The sequence below is a fragment of the Paroedura picta genome, chromosome 17 (genome assembly GCF_049243985.1).
Source record: "Paroedura picta isolate Pp20150507F chromosome 17, Ppicta_v3.0, whole genome shotgun sequence".
NCBI classification, from domain to species: Eukaryota; Metazoa; Chordata; class Lepidosauria; order Squamata; family Gekkonidae; genus Paroedura; species Paroedura picta.
The window spans coordinates 21,342,574-21,359,216 of record NC_135385.1 but is presented as its reverse complement, the minus strand read 5'-3'; the positions used below and the strand labels follow the sequence as shown (position 1 = coordinate 21,359,216).

At 47.8% G+C, this 16,643-nt stretch overlaps 1 long non-coding RNA gene across 2 annotated transcripts; it reads left to right on the top strand.

Annotated features, from left to right (window-relative positions):
• The first annotated feature begins 501 nt into the window (after positions 1-501).
• On the top strand, positions 502-16,643 carry LOC143827403 (uncharacterized). 2 transcript variants are annotated; one of them, XR_013227297.1, is made up of 3 exons: positions 502-539; positions 5,245-5,401; positions 16,540-16,643. It is a non-coding gene; the product is annotated as an uncharacterized LOC143827403 (long non-coding RNA). The 2 variants fall into 2 exon arrangements; XR_013227296.1 differs by lacking the exon at positions 502-539 and adding an exon at positions 3,926-4,662.

The following is a 16,643-nucleotide window of genomic DNA, read 5'->3' as shown; positions in this document are numbered from 1 at the left end:
CAAAGAGAAACCCCTTTCCGAACGCCAAGGACTTGGGAGCCTCTAAAGTTGCTCCACCTAGAACAGCCTTTCAGGCATCATCTCACATTCATCTACAGGACACCATCTGGGATTGGGAAATATCTGGAGGCTTTGGGTGCGGAGCCTAGAGGGGTGAAATTTGGGGTGGGGAGGGCACTCAGTGGAATATAATGCTACGGAATCCACCCTCCGAAGCAGCCATTTTCTCCCGGGGAACTGATCTCTGTCGCCTGGAGATGAGCTGTAGAACAAAGGGATCCCCAGGCCCCACCTGGAGGCTGGCATCCTTAACGCCATCACTTTATTCCTCACAATGGTTGGACCACTGGGCTAAGGAACTGCAGAATCTCGGCCAAACCCAATCTAGAAAACTGTTTACTTATCCTCTCTTGGACCAAAATAAAGGAAGTTTCTATCTGACAAGGGTGGCCAACCGCTAGATAGAGCCTAGAGATTTCCCAGAATTCCAAAGGCTCACTAGGCAACAATGCCCCCTGGAGAAAATGGCCGCTTAGAAGGTGGGCTGTACGGTATTACACCCTATTGAAGCCCCTCCCCAAATCCCGCCTTCTGCAGGCTCCACCCCCAAATTCTCCAGGTGTTCCCCCATACAGAGATGGCAACCCCATTGTCTTAAGATCGGGTCCCGATCCCGCCCCACCTCTTTAACATGAAGCCTAACGAATGGCTCTTGAGAACTTGAAACCGTTGTCCTTTTTTTAAAAAATCAGTGCCCATAAAAGGTATTGCCTTGGCGTTTGTTTTCAAGAAAAACACTTGCTATTCAAAGCAAGATTTTAATCCCTGCATGGCGCTGGAGGCGAAGGCTTTCATCTTCTCCTCTCTCAAGGTAAATCCCCCTGCAAGGTATAGAGACTCCATCACTGGAGTAAAAGGGATTGATCGTATATTCATAGGGTATGAAAGCACAGCAGACTGAAGGAGAAGCCAGGCTAGGAAAAGATATATATATAATTTCTTATTATCTATTGCAAGGAAATCTGGCAATCGACCAATGGAATTCAGTTGCTGGAAGGTCCAGGAGGGAGAAGAGGGAAGGGTCTCCAGAGGCATGCACAGATCCCAGCGTCCCAAAGGGTTTGCCAACAGACCTGGAACTAAAGGAAGAAGGGGCATTTCAAAGAAGCAAAGTTTTTATTCTCTCTGCTAAACTTATGCAAACTTCCCCTAGTTTTCCTCTAAGGGGAGGGGAGGAATCTTTGCCCAAAAACGCTTCAGGGTTTTGAGCTTTGTGGAGAAACCATATGAAACGTTGGATTTTCAGCTTTACTTTTGGGACCCCACAGAGCTGGGCAAATGAAGTCGTTTGTTTGGATACGATGTTTGGGTTAAGACGTGGATGATGTCATTCTGAGCTCATCGGGACTCGGGAACTAAGCTGGGTGGGAGACCCCCCAAGGAAGGCCGAAGCCTCTGAACAAGCCTTTTTCAAACTTTTGCCTGTGGCCGAGCCTCTGAACTATTTTTCAGGCTTTGAGGAGTTCCAAAATGGCAAACCACCTCAGGCACTGGATCAGACTGGTGGTCCATCCAGTCCAGCCTCCTGTCTCACAGAGTCGCCAACCGGCTCCTCCGGAGGGCCAACAACAGGGCAGAGAGGCCAAAGCCTTCCCTTGATGTTTCCTCCTGGCTCTGGGATTCAGACATTCAGCATCATTCACCTGAACTCTGTGGCTTCAGTGCCCTGCTGGTTCCTTCCATCTGCACCGTACTAGGAAGGGAAAAGGAAAAAGCCGACCTGGCCTCCAGATAATGTCACAGTTGTCGACTGCACCTTCCTGTGTGGTCCATTCCTACTGCCCCAGAACTAATACGCCTACATAGGGCCAACAAAATGGCCAACTCAGGGGAACCAGGATCTTAGAGGAGCCCAAAGTTGGCCACACCAAAGCCAATCCAAAACCCAATCCCCAACTTCGCTGGAAGAAGCTAGCCACTGAACGCACATGCCTCTTCCTTCCCAGTAGCCTCTGCTCTTCCTGCCAGCAACTTATTTGCGGCTCGAATTGAGATTCATCGTCGTGGATCTCGGCGCTTCCGTATAATCTTAAAAATATGAGTGCTCAGTTACTAATGCTCCCCTTTGCACCGGCAACCCTACCGAGAGCGATAAGGAAACCGCATCTCCTTCGCCGGAGCACAGAGCTATCTCACCCTCTTCCCTTATTCCTGCCGTAGCATCTGGAGCTAGCAGGCAAACCCATGGCTAGGCAGAATTTTTTCTTTTATTAGTTTTATTAAATGCCATTTGCAAAGTGGGCAGATACCATCAAACCTGCCATCCGTTCATTCAGATCTCCTCGATGCTGGTGAAGCAGAGGTGAATTATTTATCAGAGACACAGAAAATAGGGATATTTGAAGGGGGGAACTGGAAATACATGAAAAATCCACACACCCCGTTATACAGTTTTCAACAAATTCCTCTGGAAGAGCGGGGCATTCCTCTCTCCCCCTCGGAAACTTGGTGTTCCGTTCCTCCATCCCCGGAAGAAACCACTTATTGATCCGTGTTAAATATTTATGTCGAACAGCAGTGCCAAGATCCACACTGGCAAAGGGTCCGTTTTTTTGCATATTGATATCGAGCAAATAACTAACCGGAGAAAGCATTGGACTGACTCATTCCCAGTTAATTACCGACACCTGCAGCGGAAATCACTTTTCCCGGGGAAAAAAAGGCACCACACCAAGCAATAGACCCTTTATTTATTTACTTTACTGTCATTCGAGATGTAAGGCCTGAGATTTTGCGACTGTCAGGGGGAAATAATTTCAAAACCCCACATCTTTTCCACCTCTCACACTGCAGAAGAAGGGACCGGGCCGGCGCTGGGTGGTTTCCCCTCTCGTTTCTAGCAGACAAAAGGTCAAAATAACTCTCCGCGACGCGGTTGCTTTCCATCTTAATGTACCGGATGGTGGCTCGGCGGCCACTTGGTAATAAGGCTGCTACAAACATAAATATAAGCGGTGATTTGCAGGGCCTGTGCTTCTCTCCTTGTTTGGCCGTCGTCCGAATTCTTCGGGCCCTCCTGGGGGGAATCGCTGACCAGCTTGACGCGACTGTTATAATAACAGGCTCTCAGGCTGGACAAGAGGGGCTGGGGCTGGGGCTCAGGGGGAAGGCATGCAGATAGCCCCAAGTCCATTTTGAGGACCTGAAGTAGACAGAAGGTGTGGGGGGAGCCATTACTCTGTCTGAGCCCCCCATAGAGTTGCTGCCGAACCAAGAAGGAAATTGTATGTAGTCTGTAGTATGACTCTGTTTAAGGCAGCTGCATTAAGGTTGCTATCTTCTGGGTGGGATCTGGACATCTCCTGGCATCCAGAGCCAGCTTGGTGTTACGGTTAAGAGTGGTAGCTTCTAATTTGGAGAGCCAGGTTTGATCCCCTGCTCCTCCACATGCAGCCATCTGGGTTTGAAGAATCCCTTTGTCCAGACGCCAAGTGCATTAGAATCTTCCAAGTGGACCGGGATTTTTTGGTCTTCCCCCTTTGATAATCTAATTATTCCTTCTTGCGCTTGCCTCTCTGTTATGTCACCACCTCTAATATTATGCCGTGTGCATCTGTTGCTGAGGTGCCTTCAAAAGACCTGTCCCAATCTCAAGAAGGAAGGCCGCATTGCTAACTGGATGATATCAGCTAAATGGAGTCACCCCGTGCCAAGAATTGTGTAACAAATATAAAAAGAAATCGTAGTGATTAAACGCAGCGGGAAGGGCCACTCAAGGCAAAGCCCAGCCAGGATCACAACCCTTCAGCTGGAAGATAACCAAAGCAACAAGGGCATCAAAAGATTTGGGGCAGCCCGTTTGTAAATCTTTAAGCTCTCGCCTCATCATTGGTTGAGACGTGCCTTGTTTGTGCAGCGGAATTGGTCCACCCCAGACTTCCAGAGCTGACTAATGAAGCAGCAAACCGAACATGGACAGATTTCCCATCTGCACCCAAAAAAAAAAAAAATCCAACCATACAGCTAAGCCTTCTATGCAGACAGATCCACAAGACTCACCCTGATCCCAGCAGATGCTACTCTTGGCTACTGGCTTTCCAATGGACAAGGGGGTCACGGAAGCGATTTCCGAAACAGAAGAGGTATCACGGCGTTTTATGGTGATCGGGAAGGCAGCGCCGAACCTGTTAAATAAACAATGACAAGAAAGATGCTGCGACATCAGCAGTGGGAATATTTTGGAGCGTTCCCGCCAGCAAGGACAGCTTCCTAACGGCCCTCGTGGAACCATTTGTGTTTATGCATCTCCAGTAATTCTAAGAGGATTGCAGCCTCGTAACGGATTCCCCCACGGTGGAGACCAAGCGGTGAGTCATGCTTTGATTTACTCGACTACGTAATGCGTGGAGCGTAACTCAGAGACTCCCCGTTTCCCACTCGGCTTTATCGTGCTGCGTGACCGGCTTTTGGAAACGTGGATGGGCTCGGTTGAATCCCGCGGGTTCTGAGATGAGAGGACTGTTCTGTTTGTTGCGGGAGAGGCGTGAAGATCCATAAACACCATCCCCGGCAGCATGAAGTTAGCTTCTCTGGAGTTAAATTGTTCACCTCTCGAGTTTGGTATTGCCAACTCTGGCCGGCAGCCGCTCTGCGAAGTCAAAGGTAACGTACTTTCACCCCACTGACTATCCTTGAATTGGGATTGGACCTGAGACCATCTGCGGGTAAAGGAGAAATCCTGCCTCTTAGCCATAGCCATTCCCCAAACAATAATATAATTAAAACGATATCTATTAAATCCGTTAGTTAAAATCATATTTCACTACAGCAACATCAACGACGGCGAGTATTTCTAGGGCCGTCCCTTTGAATCGGTCTCTTACCAGGTTGATTTGTAGACAAGAGAGTGTTGTTGTTGTTTTTTTAAGGGAGGCCTGTTCGATATTATAGGATCACTGGCCCCAACCGAAATCTTGGTGGAAGAGCTCCCTCTTACAAACTCTGCAGAACTGTACCAGCTCTGCTGGAGAGATATCCAGATGAGGAATTGTTCTTATATTCTACTCGAGTTTCTTGTCTGAAATTTTCATTTCCTCTGGGAAATCTAGTTTCAGGCTCCCTCTACCAACCGACCCATCCAGACATTCTATCCTTCCCAACAAAACCTGTCCTGATGTGGGAAATAGCCATGCCACGGGTGGACCCGGGAATATTTATTGATATTTAAAGTTTCATGTTCTCCAGACAGACGTTCCTGCACCGGGAAGAAATAACCCAGCATCCTGCAGATGTTCCGGAATATTATTTAGCAAGGAAGCCTCTTTCTTCTCTTCGGGATTCACTTGGAAATCAGAAACGTTATCCCCGGAGACTATCACAGCGGAGAAAGTGGAAATGGATGGTAAACATACAAATAACTTTGCATGGGTTTCTTCCCCCCCCCCCCCCGCCGCCAAATTGGTAAGAGCCCATTTTTATTTATTGTCTGGTTACTGCTTCTAATTTAAAGCTCTTAAAACATTTAGGAGGCACTCTTTGAAATATTAAAATACCTTTTACAAAAATCAATCTGGGAGTGGGAGTTTGCTCGCCACTAGTCTTGGCGATGACTTGGCCCTCAGCAGACCTGTTCGGATGCTGGACCATTATTTTTCCCCGCCCCCACTCCTAGGTTTATCAATCTGTTGTACTGAGAGGAAGTAGAAACTACCAGTTGAGCCAGGGGAAGGCGGAAAAGCGGTGGGATCAATACCCACCAAGGAGCTGTCAGAGGATTTCAGGAGTTTTGCATCTAGCTGTTTCCTCGCACCACTTCCTTTACTGTGGGGAGCCCCAGCTGTTAAAAGGGGAGAAAATGTCAGAGAAACGAGAAAGTACTTAGAAACATGAGTAAGGGGTGAGCTGGGTCACACCAGTGTGTAACACAGCCGATTCCATACAGGTTCTGGAACAGGGTATAGCACATGTTCTAGAAAGACTTTGGACAAAACTTGGAAACAGAGAGCTGGAAGGGACCTCAAGGGTCATCTAGTCCAGCCCCCTGCACAACTAGGGTTGCCAGCTCTGGGTTGGGCGATATCTGGAGACTTTGGAGGTGGAGCCACGAGTGGGCAGGATTTGGGGTGAGGAGGGGCCTCAGTTGAGTTGGATGGAATGGAGCAGGGGTAGTCAAACTGCGGCCCTCCAGATGTCCATGGACTACAATTCCCAGGAGCCCCTGCCAGCAAATGCTGGCAGGGGCTCCTGGGAATTGTAGTCCATGGACATCTGGAGGGCCGCAGTTTGACTACCCCTGGAATGCAGGATGAGGAAATAATTTGTGCTGCTTTGAACAGTGGCCAATTCCAATATCTCCCAGATGTATCATAGAATCATAGAGTTGGAAGGGGCCATACAGGCCATCTAGTCCAGCCCCCTGTTCAATGCAGGATCAGCCCTAAGTATCAGTGATCTCCAAACTGCAGCCATCACTTTCACCTTTATAGCCCTGGCCAGGTGCATTAATTTACTTCAGCGACTCCAACCTGAATGCATCCGGAGGGGGATCGATTTTGAATTCTTCCAGATAGACTCACGGAGTTTTATGAGAACACAGTCTCGGCCTAAAAAACTGGGGGCTGAGGGGAATGAAAAGACTTTGAAGAGCCCAGATAATAGAGACTGTCTTCTTATATCCTCCCACGGTACACGGGGGCGGAGGGGAACATTTCCTAATTTGAATGTAAATAGGAATTGATCTTGACCTGTCTGTTATCAGCTGTTCCTTGTCATCCCCCTTATGCTAGAGGCCCTTTTCTTCCCGATCACGCAACTAATATTTATCCATCTCGGCTTGGCAGTCGGATTGGTGCTCATATAAAGAACTGCTGTCTTCTTGTTCTCTAAGTACTTCGGTAACCTTCACTGTTTTCAGCGTCCAATCTTCTCCCTCTGAGATTAGCCCGAGAAAGGAAGAGGAGCTGGTCGATGTGTGTTTTTCATTGCCGTATCCTACAAGACTTATTTCACCCTGGGGGGGGAAGGAAACTGGATCACAATTGTTTACCCACTCAAGAGCGAGGCTTGGCCATAAACTGGGAAACCTTCCGTTCATTCATTGTCCACCTGTTCGTTCTCAATGTCAAGTTTTTCTTACTGGTAGTGGGCATGATTCAACAGCCCCTTGGATGAATATTCTACAGGGGGCATTGGAGGGAGGTACTTAGCTAGCATATTGCAGCCTTTCTCATTAGAGCTGGTCTAAATGATGCGCCCCAGTCATGACTGGGGAAGGCACTGGCAAACCACCCCGTATTGAGTCTGCCATGAAAACGCTAGAGGGCGTCACCCCAAGGGTCAGACGTGACTCGGTGCTTGCACAGGGGATACCTTTACCTTTACCTTTACCCTTCCCACATGAAATTCTCCAGTTGCTTGTGACATATTGCTTCATTTGTGGCATATTGCTGGTGAATTTGACCTAGTGAGTTCTCAGTTTGTCCTCCCCCCTTTCAGAACTCCACTCCAACCATTCTGAACATGTGCAACATGCTCACAGGAGATTAGACTGTTTAAAAAAATCTGCCTGCGTGTTGTACTCTGATAGTAAACTCTACGAAACAATGGAAGCTGCCTGGCCTTCTGTGTGCCTATGATCCTCCTTCAAAGTACTACAACTTCCTTTAGAAAGTTGGAAAGACGTCCTGGAATATAAAACCTCTAAAGTTCTGAGAGAAGAAGGAACCAGCGGATTCGATTACCTTGCTTCAAGTCCCTCACCAAACAAGCCCCGCTCCCCACGGAGCTTCAGCCATCATACAGCTCTCTATCGGCAACTGTGTGTGGCAGTGTGCACGCAGCTCCAGCAATATACACTTTCTGTTTTCTCCCGCCTCCCGATGCTTTTCAGAATTAGATGTTCTGAAATGGATACAGGAAGTAGGCTATGATTTCTGCCCTTGGGTCCGCCTATGATCTAAATCCACTTTGAGCTGTACCCCTCGTGGTTTGTGAGGTTGCGAGAATCCTGCAGGTGGGATCCCAGCCCCTTAAATCATTGCTGTTTGTTATTTATTAGATGAATATACATTTCGTTTTGAATAACAAGCCTCAACCTCACTCTTCTCCTCTTTTTTTGTTGTCCCGTGCTGGCTGTGTTTCGACAAAGCGTTGCATAAATGGCAAAATCGGAGACAGTCGCTTGCCATGCGTGGTTTTATTCTCCAATCAGTTGTACATTGTTACTCAGGAAACATTTAAAAGCTTTCTGCGGAGCTCTAGCACGCTGAGACATCGGATTTACAGAAACACTGCCAAAGGAAAAGCCACGCAAAGATGCAGAGCTAATAGTGTTTCGAAATGAGTTTTTCAGAGCCAGGGAAGTACCGATCAAGCCAAGTCCCAAATTGAAAACAAAAGGTGGGGCGGGGAGGTTTGAATGCCAGGGTGCGAAAAAAGTGAAGGCCTGCTTCAGTTTCCCCAAATGGTGGAAACAGCTCGCTGTTTCCCCCGTTCGTTCACTGGGGAGGGATTGTGGCCCAGTGGTAGAGCGTCTGCTTGGCATGCAGAAGGTCCCAGGTTCAATCCTAAAAGCCATAGAGTTTCCAGAAATTCCAAGAGTGCAGTGATGTCATTTCCAGGTTTTCCCTGGAAGTGACATCACCCCGTTGCCCATTGGCAATTTCTTAACATTGTTCTTCTCCTGCCAGCTACAAGAACAGCAGTGAGAAACAGGAGGCTGGGGCGTAGATTTTTCCACCCTCCGTAGGAAACTGGCAAGCCTGGGTGGGACCCACAGTACTCTGAAAGGTGACAAAGAGATGCTGCGAGGTATGAATGTGTCCTATCAGGTGGCTGCAGCTTGCCTAGGGGAGAAAGGGGTTAACGCAACAGCAACAAAGCCCCAGAGAAAGCCTCCAGCCCCCAACCGAACCATCAAGGTGTTGAAATGTGCATAAGTTGCCAGTTCTGAGTTGGGAAAGACCTGGAGATTTTGGGGGTGGAGCTGGGGATGGGCAGCATTTGGGACATGGAGGGATCACAGTGGAGTGTAATGCTATGGTGTCCACCCTCCAAAGCAGCCCTTTTCTCCAGGGGAACTGATCTCTTCAGTCTGGAGACGAGTCATAATTCTGCAGGACCCCAGGTCCCACCTGAGGGACAGCATCCCTAATATGCAAGATCTGCAGTGTGCATGATTCAACAGCATAAAAAGAATATCCTGCAGGGGGCATTGGAGGAAATGTGTATTTAACATAGTTAGAATAGGAACTTCCAGGAATTTTTTCCAATAGTCTCCTCCCAGTTCCTCATAGGTGCTTTAGAAACTTCCTGCTCCTTGGAGCACATTTCCTCCCAGCCTGCTTCTTGAACAGCCGTCGAATAGATCAGATGTCTGCAGACAACAGTTAGACAGACAGTTAGATCTCGCCCCTCTCCCCTCTTTCCTTCATAAAACTGTTTTGTTCTGTTAAGCAGCCTGCAAATTTAAACTCTGCCAACACAAAAAAAAAAAGCCCCCATTTCTGAGCAACCCTTCAATCTTATCTGATGGATGCCTCACTACCCCTAAGAGGAGAACAGAACGGAGTTTGACAGCTTGCTAGAAATGAGTTTCAAAAGATTTTGAAAATTAAAGATGGTCCATAGAAAGGGGTCAGCAAAATTGGGCTGACAATCTCATTTGGGTGTAGGCGTGCAGGCCGAGAAAGTTCAAATCCAGTAAGACAGCAAACCCTACCAGATCCTCCCGGCACAGAACGCGTGTATGTCAGGGAAGGAACAGGAAATCCTTGCATGGGTCAACCTCAGACAATTGCAATCTTATTACCGGCACGCCGCTCTTTACTGTAGCAGTTTTGCAAAAAACAGGGGGGGGGGCTCCCCTTCACCAATAAGGGACGTTAAACAGCCTGTCAGTCTCAACTTCGAATTTCCTGACTTCCGTCAGTTTAAGTGAGACCTTTAATACTCTTTAAGCACAGATTTCTGGGAGTAATAGAATCATGGAGGCAAAATGAAGCCATATGTCACATAAACCTGGATGTAAAAAAGCCCTATAATGCGGTAATGTGGTTTCCAGCCTGCCAGGATCCCCCCCTAGTAAATGAGAATTGATTTTTTTTTTCCCCTTCTTCTTCTCCCTCTTCGTGGAAGGGCAAAAATAAATTAAATCCACATTTGGTTTTTATTTGTTTAAAAACCTCTTTGTTCCAACGAGAACGGGCGATAACGGGAGACGGTTTCTAATAAATTAAAAACAAGATAAATTACACCCGGCAGCTGCCAGTTATGAAAGACTTTCTATCTGCAGAAGCACCAGCTCGATGTCCCCCAGGAAAGGAATCGGTTTCTGTCTGTGGAAGACTTGATTAATTGGTATTTCTTACCGCTCCAAGGGGGGAAAGCTGATGGACCGGGTTCTCTCACACACCCCTAGTTGATGTCCCTCCCCTCTCCCCCCAAAAAAGACATCTGTTTTGTTTTTGAGGCCAATCCCGACCCCCCTGACATTTAAAAGCACTTTTCCAGCTAAACAGACCTTCTTCGAGTAGCCAAGACTTGGTATGTGACCTTCAGGACTTGATTGAGGCAGGCTTGATTTTAAAGGATCTTTTAAAAGGGGGAGAGTGTGCGACGCAGGAGAAAGAAGCAACAGAATTGGAATGCATGCAACTCAAATGCCAGCCAGGGCCGGCAGGAGCTGACTAAGCCGTCCAATCTCAGCCAGAGATCTCTTTCGCACATGGGTGGCGATGGAAAATGGAGTCGTCATTGCTGATTTATGACAATCCCTTGGGGTTTTTAAGGCCTGTGATGCTCAAGGGTGCTGCTGCCTCTGTGTAGTCATTCTGGACTTCCTTGGTGGTCTCCCATCCTAACACTGACTTTGCTTAGCTTCAAAGATGAGAAGCAATCTGCGTAGCCTGGACCTCTGTTGTGAGCCCAGGTCCTGTTAGTGAGGACTCCTCAGAGGAAGAGCCCTGCCAGGAGCTCCCGGCTTCATCCAAGCCTCAGCTGGATGAGAGCTTCGCCCAGCCAGATGTTCAACAGGCAAAGAGCTCTGACTAGCAGAAGAAAACGGAGCCGCAGACAAATCAGAGCTTAGACTCCAAAGTTGTTGCAAACGCCTAAGTGGCTACATGTACACACAGACACACCAGCCATGCAGTGCAGGATGGGACACAACTTAGACTGCTGTTTCAAAGCCGACGGGGAAGGAAAAGCTGGAGGGGGAGGGCGTTTTTGGTTGATGAAATCTAAACGGAATTAACGGATCGATAACCACGGATTCATCTAACCCATTGACAAAACGTCACGGCTCGAAAGGACTCAAAGAGATTGCAGTGCTCGTGTGTGGCTGCGTGGGGAGTCGGCATTACACCCAAGCGATTGTTCCAAGGACAGCGAGGGGAGGATGGTTGGCCCTCGCACGGCTGGCAGCGTCACGTTGACGTATGCCCCCCAAGTCGCAAGGAGTCGCTTTGATCGCTGGAGGTCGTATGAGCGCTCCCAGCCTTAATGAGCTTGCTCAGTTTTAAAAATCATTGTGGATGTGTGTTTACAGCTGCGTCCTGGCTAAATGTTTGCCTTGCATTATTTATAGGGGCTTAAAACTCAATAACACAAATTTCGAAAACAAGCCGCAGAGTGATGAAACCGGAGACTTTGGAAATATGTTTCCGGGAGGCATAATAACACAGCTTCGGTGCTCGGTTGCGTACCAAACGGGCCCCGCCACCCGACAAGTGGGCGGTCATGATGTAGTATCACAAGGGTTTTCAAAATGGGGCCTGCCAATGCCTTTCCTGGTGCCCACCGGCGTGGTGTAGTCGCTAAGAGTGGTGGACTCTAATATGAAGACTGGAGACTTTGGGGGAGGAGCCTGCAGGGGGCGGGGCTTGGGAAGGGGAGGGACTTCAGTGGTGGAGAAAATCATACAGTCCCCATTCTAAGCAACCATATTCTCCAGGGGGACTGATCTCTGTTTGGAGAGGAGCTGTAATGCTGGGCCTCGCCTGGAGGCTGGCATCCCTACTTATTCTTCACCCAATCCACTGCACAGAAGAATCTTCATCCAATCCACTGCACAGAAGAATCTGTGCAGGTCTTTCATACCCCGCTCCCCTCTACTTGGAGGAGCCCCAAAGCGGCTTACAAATCTCTTTCCCCACAGCAGACACCCTGTGAGGCAGATGGGGCCCGAGAGAGCTCTGGGAGAATGGCTCCGAGAGAACAATGACTAGCTTGAGGTCACTCAGCTGGCTGCCTGTGGAGGAGGAGTGGGGAATCAAACCCGGTTCTCCAGATTAGAAATCCCTGCTCTTAACCATGACCACCCCCCTGGCTCTCGATGGTTGCACAGAATTGTTGCCAAGACTGAATGGGGGTGAGACACAGAGTCCCATCCGTTGTGGGAGAAAAGATTGTGGGGAGGGGTTCTGTTCTTCTCCTCATAGCCACGCTTTCTCTCGGCTACCTAGCCATCTCCTTAACAATGAACCAGTCGCTTCCCGTATATTTTCTTCTTTTTTCCCTCTCCAACGCACCTGTACTTATGGATCCATTTCCTTAACAATATACTAGGAACGGTCCTTTTGTCTGTTGAGCTTTCCTCTGGAGCAGCTGGAACAATGCCACTAAGAGCTAACTTCTCCTTCATCTATTTCTAGTATCGACTGTCACATGAAGTCTTTTCAAACGCAATCAGCCGCATCGTTTTAGATGTGCAGGTTTTTAAACCCTTCTGAACACCCAGTCTGTATCGAATGGGTAGCCGTGAAAGCTTGCGCCTTGAATAACACCTGGTTGGTCTTAAAGGCACCACTGGGCTTTATTCAAGACCATATGTCATTGCTTCACAAAGAGTAAAGAGCTACTAGGTTAAATTTAGATGCCGGTGAGCCGCCATGTTGGTTTGAAGCAGCAGAATGACTTTGGCGTCCCAGAGCACCATTAAGGCCAAGAATGTTTTATTTAAGGTATAAGCTTTCATGTGCAAGCATATGTGCTATCTGAAGAAGTGTGCTTGCCTACAAAAGGTTATATCTTCAATAAAAATTTGCTGGTCTTAAAGGTCCCACTGAGCACACCCCTTATTTAGATTAAATCTATTTTAGCACAGATCCCTGCCACAAATCTTTCTGCTGACATTAATGGGGCATCTGCGATCTGCTACCGCCATCTAAAGGGCATCGGGGGGAATGGCAGCTGAAGAACTCCCCCGTGAGCCAATGGGCAACAGAGGTCAAGCCCTGCCCCATCTCAAGGTGGGGGAACAGATCACAGTCTCCGTTGGAGCAGGGCCAAGGGGTTGGATAGATCAGGTATCCCAAAGCTTTTGGAGGCTGCAAGCCCCTTTGGGAATGGTGGGCCCAGGCACAAAATGGATGCCGCTGGAGGTGGAACCAATAGCAAAATGGCGGCTGCAGGAGGCGGAGCCAACTATAACTGCTGGGGAGTGAGGTCGTGCGTATCTCTAATAGTAACGCTCCAGCATTTCAGTGTTTGACAGGATGCTGTTTAAAATGAGCATATTGTTTTAAAATATTTTCTTGCCTAGACATAGCCTTTGGAAATGTGTTATTTTTTTCTTCCTGCTCAAAAAAGGCAAGTGTCTCTTATCAGATTAAGTATCTGAGGATCTGGAATCTTGATTCCTTGTGGCAGCGATCCTGTGTGTGTGTGTGTGTGTGTGTGTGTGTGACTGTGTGTAGTGCTGTCCAGAGGCTCCCTAGGGCAACCCTACTGATTAATCTATAGTTCACAGCCTCAGATTTCACCGTGGCTTCCTTCACAGAGTCACTCTGTTTCATATTGGCTCTCCCCCTTTTTCTTGCTGCCTTCAGTTTTTCCTAGAATTATTGAAATGTCCAGAGACTCCTGCCTTCTCGTTATGTGGCCGAAACACGATCACCTCGTTTTTGTCTATCGGTTGATTAGATTCACGAGCGCTCAGGCTCAATTTGATCTAGAACCCACTTTGGCAACCCACAGTCTCTGTCCGACCCTTCTCCAGCACCATGTTTCCAGTGAGGAGGAAAAGACTGCCCCTCGTCCTGAAATCTTCCTGTTTTATAATTTCAGCCACTTGGCCAAAGAATCTTACTGTGTTTCTTTTAAGAATCAAAATATGGGCGCTCAGAGGAATCTTGACTTTGATAACGAAAGCAAGACTTAAAACACAGGCCTTTTATTCCGCATCACTCTCATCTCTGGCTGCTTCCAAACTGCCTTTGTATTCCGTCGGAGTGACGGCTCGCTAATGGATTTTTTCCGTCGTTTCAGACAGACTCATTTGAGTAACTAGCTGCTAGCGGAATTTATTTACCTGCTCATACAAACTCACTTGCATCGGGTTGAGCGCTTTGGAGGGAATTGGCTTTCTTCCCTTTTCTACCCTTTGGGTTGCGCTTCTGAATCGGGGTGGCGTTCTGCTTAAAATTTCCGCAGCACTTCCTGCAATGATGCTCCCCCCTCACCTCATTTTGCTGCACGATCTTCTGCAGACTTAAAAAAAAGAATTTAAGTTTAGTGCTAAGCACCCTGGAGATACTTTGAGTGGGCCCATTCTGCATACATTGGATAATGCTCTTCCGCTGTCCTTTTGCAGCTGGATTTCCCTGTGCAAATCAGGAAAATTGACTTCTAATGTGCACCAGTTTGTTGTCATGGTTAGGAGTGCGGACTTCTAACCTGGTGAGCCGGGCTTGATTCCATGCTCTTCCCCCACATGCAACCAGCTGGGTGACCTTGGGCTCGCCACAGCATTAATAAAACTGTTCTGACCAAGCAGTGATATCAGGGCTCTTTCAGCCTCACCCACCTCACAGGGTGTCTGTTGTGGGGAGAGGAAAGGGAAGGTGACTGTAAGCCGCTTTGAGACTTCTTTGGGTAGAGAAAAGTGGCATATAAGAACCAACTCTTCTTCTTCTTCTTCTTCTTCTTCTTCTTCTTCTTCTTCTTCTTCTTCTTCTTCTTCTTCTTCATGTGTGGGCTTAAAATGGACATAGTGTATCAGGGACAGCTCATGAATGGAAGGAACTTCACTTTATGAAACCCCCACCCTTGTATTGCCTTACTCGAAATTAGGCTAACAATGAATAACATCCGGTTTAGATCGGTAATGGGTAATCTTCTTTGCGTCCACCACCTGCTTCTATGCCTCCCTGCTCAAAGCCTAATTAGATTCATGCCACTTTGTAATTAATACCTTTGGATTAAGGAAATGTTCATTGATTATTGGGAATCAAAGTGTCTGTCCTTTATCCTATTGACTGCAAGAAGCTGAACTGTAAAACTGGAGGGTAAAAAGTAGAGCACACCCAGCTGTCTCGCATCTAGGGCTCTTTATTCGATTTTCAGAAATCAATCTGCAAAATCAAACAGCATCCCAGGCCGGTCTAAAACAATTCAGTTGATAACTTTCATATCTGCATAAGCACCAGGGATGGGCAATTGGGCTTGATGAAGCCAAGAAATACCCAAATCAATGCTCATTCGTGGACTTTTTGCCTGTATCCAAGCCGAATCGCCCATCCGTGCACTTCGAACAGTTCGAATCAGCCTTATCCGAACTGCAGTTCGGCAATTTGGATGCAATTCGGCAATTCGGCCGCTCTATTCAAAAAGTCAAAACGTTTGGACCAGGTGGACGGAGAAGACAAGAATAGGGATTTGGGTGATTTGAGTTAGGCAAAATCAATTGAGGCCAAATCTGAAAAGTACCAAATTTGGTGCACATCCCTAATAAATACATGGTGTTGGGCTGCGACTCCGTGGCAGAGTATCTTCTTGGCAGGCAGAAGGTCCCCAGTTCAACCCCTGGCATCTCCAGTTAAAAGGATCCAGTCAGAGCTGAGATTTTGAAGAGCTGAAATATCTTTCAGGCTTCGAGGAACCTCGGAAGTGGTGCCATGTCCCTTCAGAGAGATGGGTGCAGACATCAGATGCAGGAGCCAGCCAATCAATCAATTATTTAGAAGAAGAAGAAGGAAAGTTGGTTCTTATATGCCACTTTTCTCTACCTGAAGAAGGCTCAAAGCGGCTTACAATCGCCTTCCCTCTCCTCTCCCCACCACAGACACCCTGTGAGGTGGGTGAGGCTGAGAGAGCCCTGATATCACTGCTCGGTCAGAACAGTTTTTATCAGTTCCGTGGTGAGCCCAAGGTCACCCTTGGGGAGTGCAGAATCGAACCCGGCATGCCAGATTAGAAGTCCGCACTCCTAACCACGACACCAAACTGGCTGCAAGTCAGAGCAAACAATACCAACCTTGATAGACCTAGGGCCTGATTCCATATTAGTCAGCAGCTGCATTCAGGGATTCCATAACGGTAATCCACCAGTTCCCCTTCCAAATAATGTGAAACAAGCCGGTAAGGCAAAGGAGAATTTCGCTCCAGGATGGTCTCGGTGTCCAAGCACTGTGCCTGTGCCATCGAGCAAACAATAAAGACCAAAGAGAAACTGTTTGTATTTTTTTTCCTCCTCCCTGACAACATGTTTTAACGTCTCTGGCAATACCAAGTAGAATGATATGCATATTTATGTTCTCTCAGGGCACAGCACAGCTGCCTTCGCAAAATGTAGCTGCGGAACACACGAAGACGGAGGCCCCAAAGCACAAATACATGCAAATAAACCTCTGGGAGACAAATGCTGA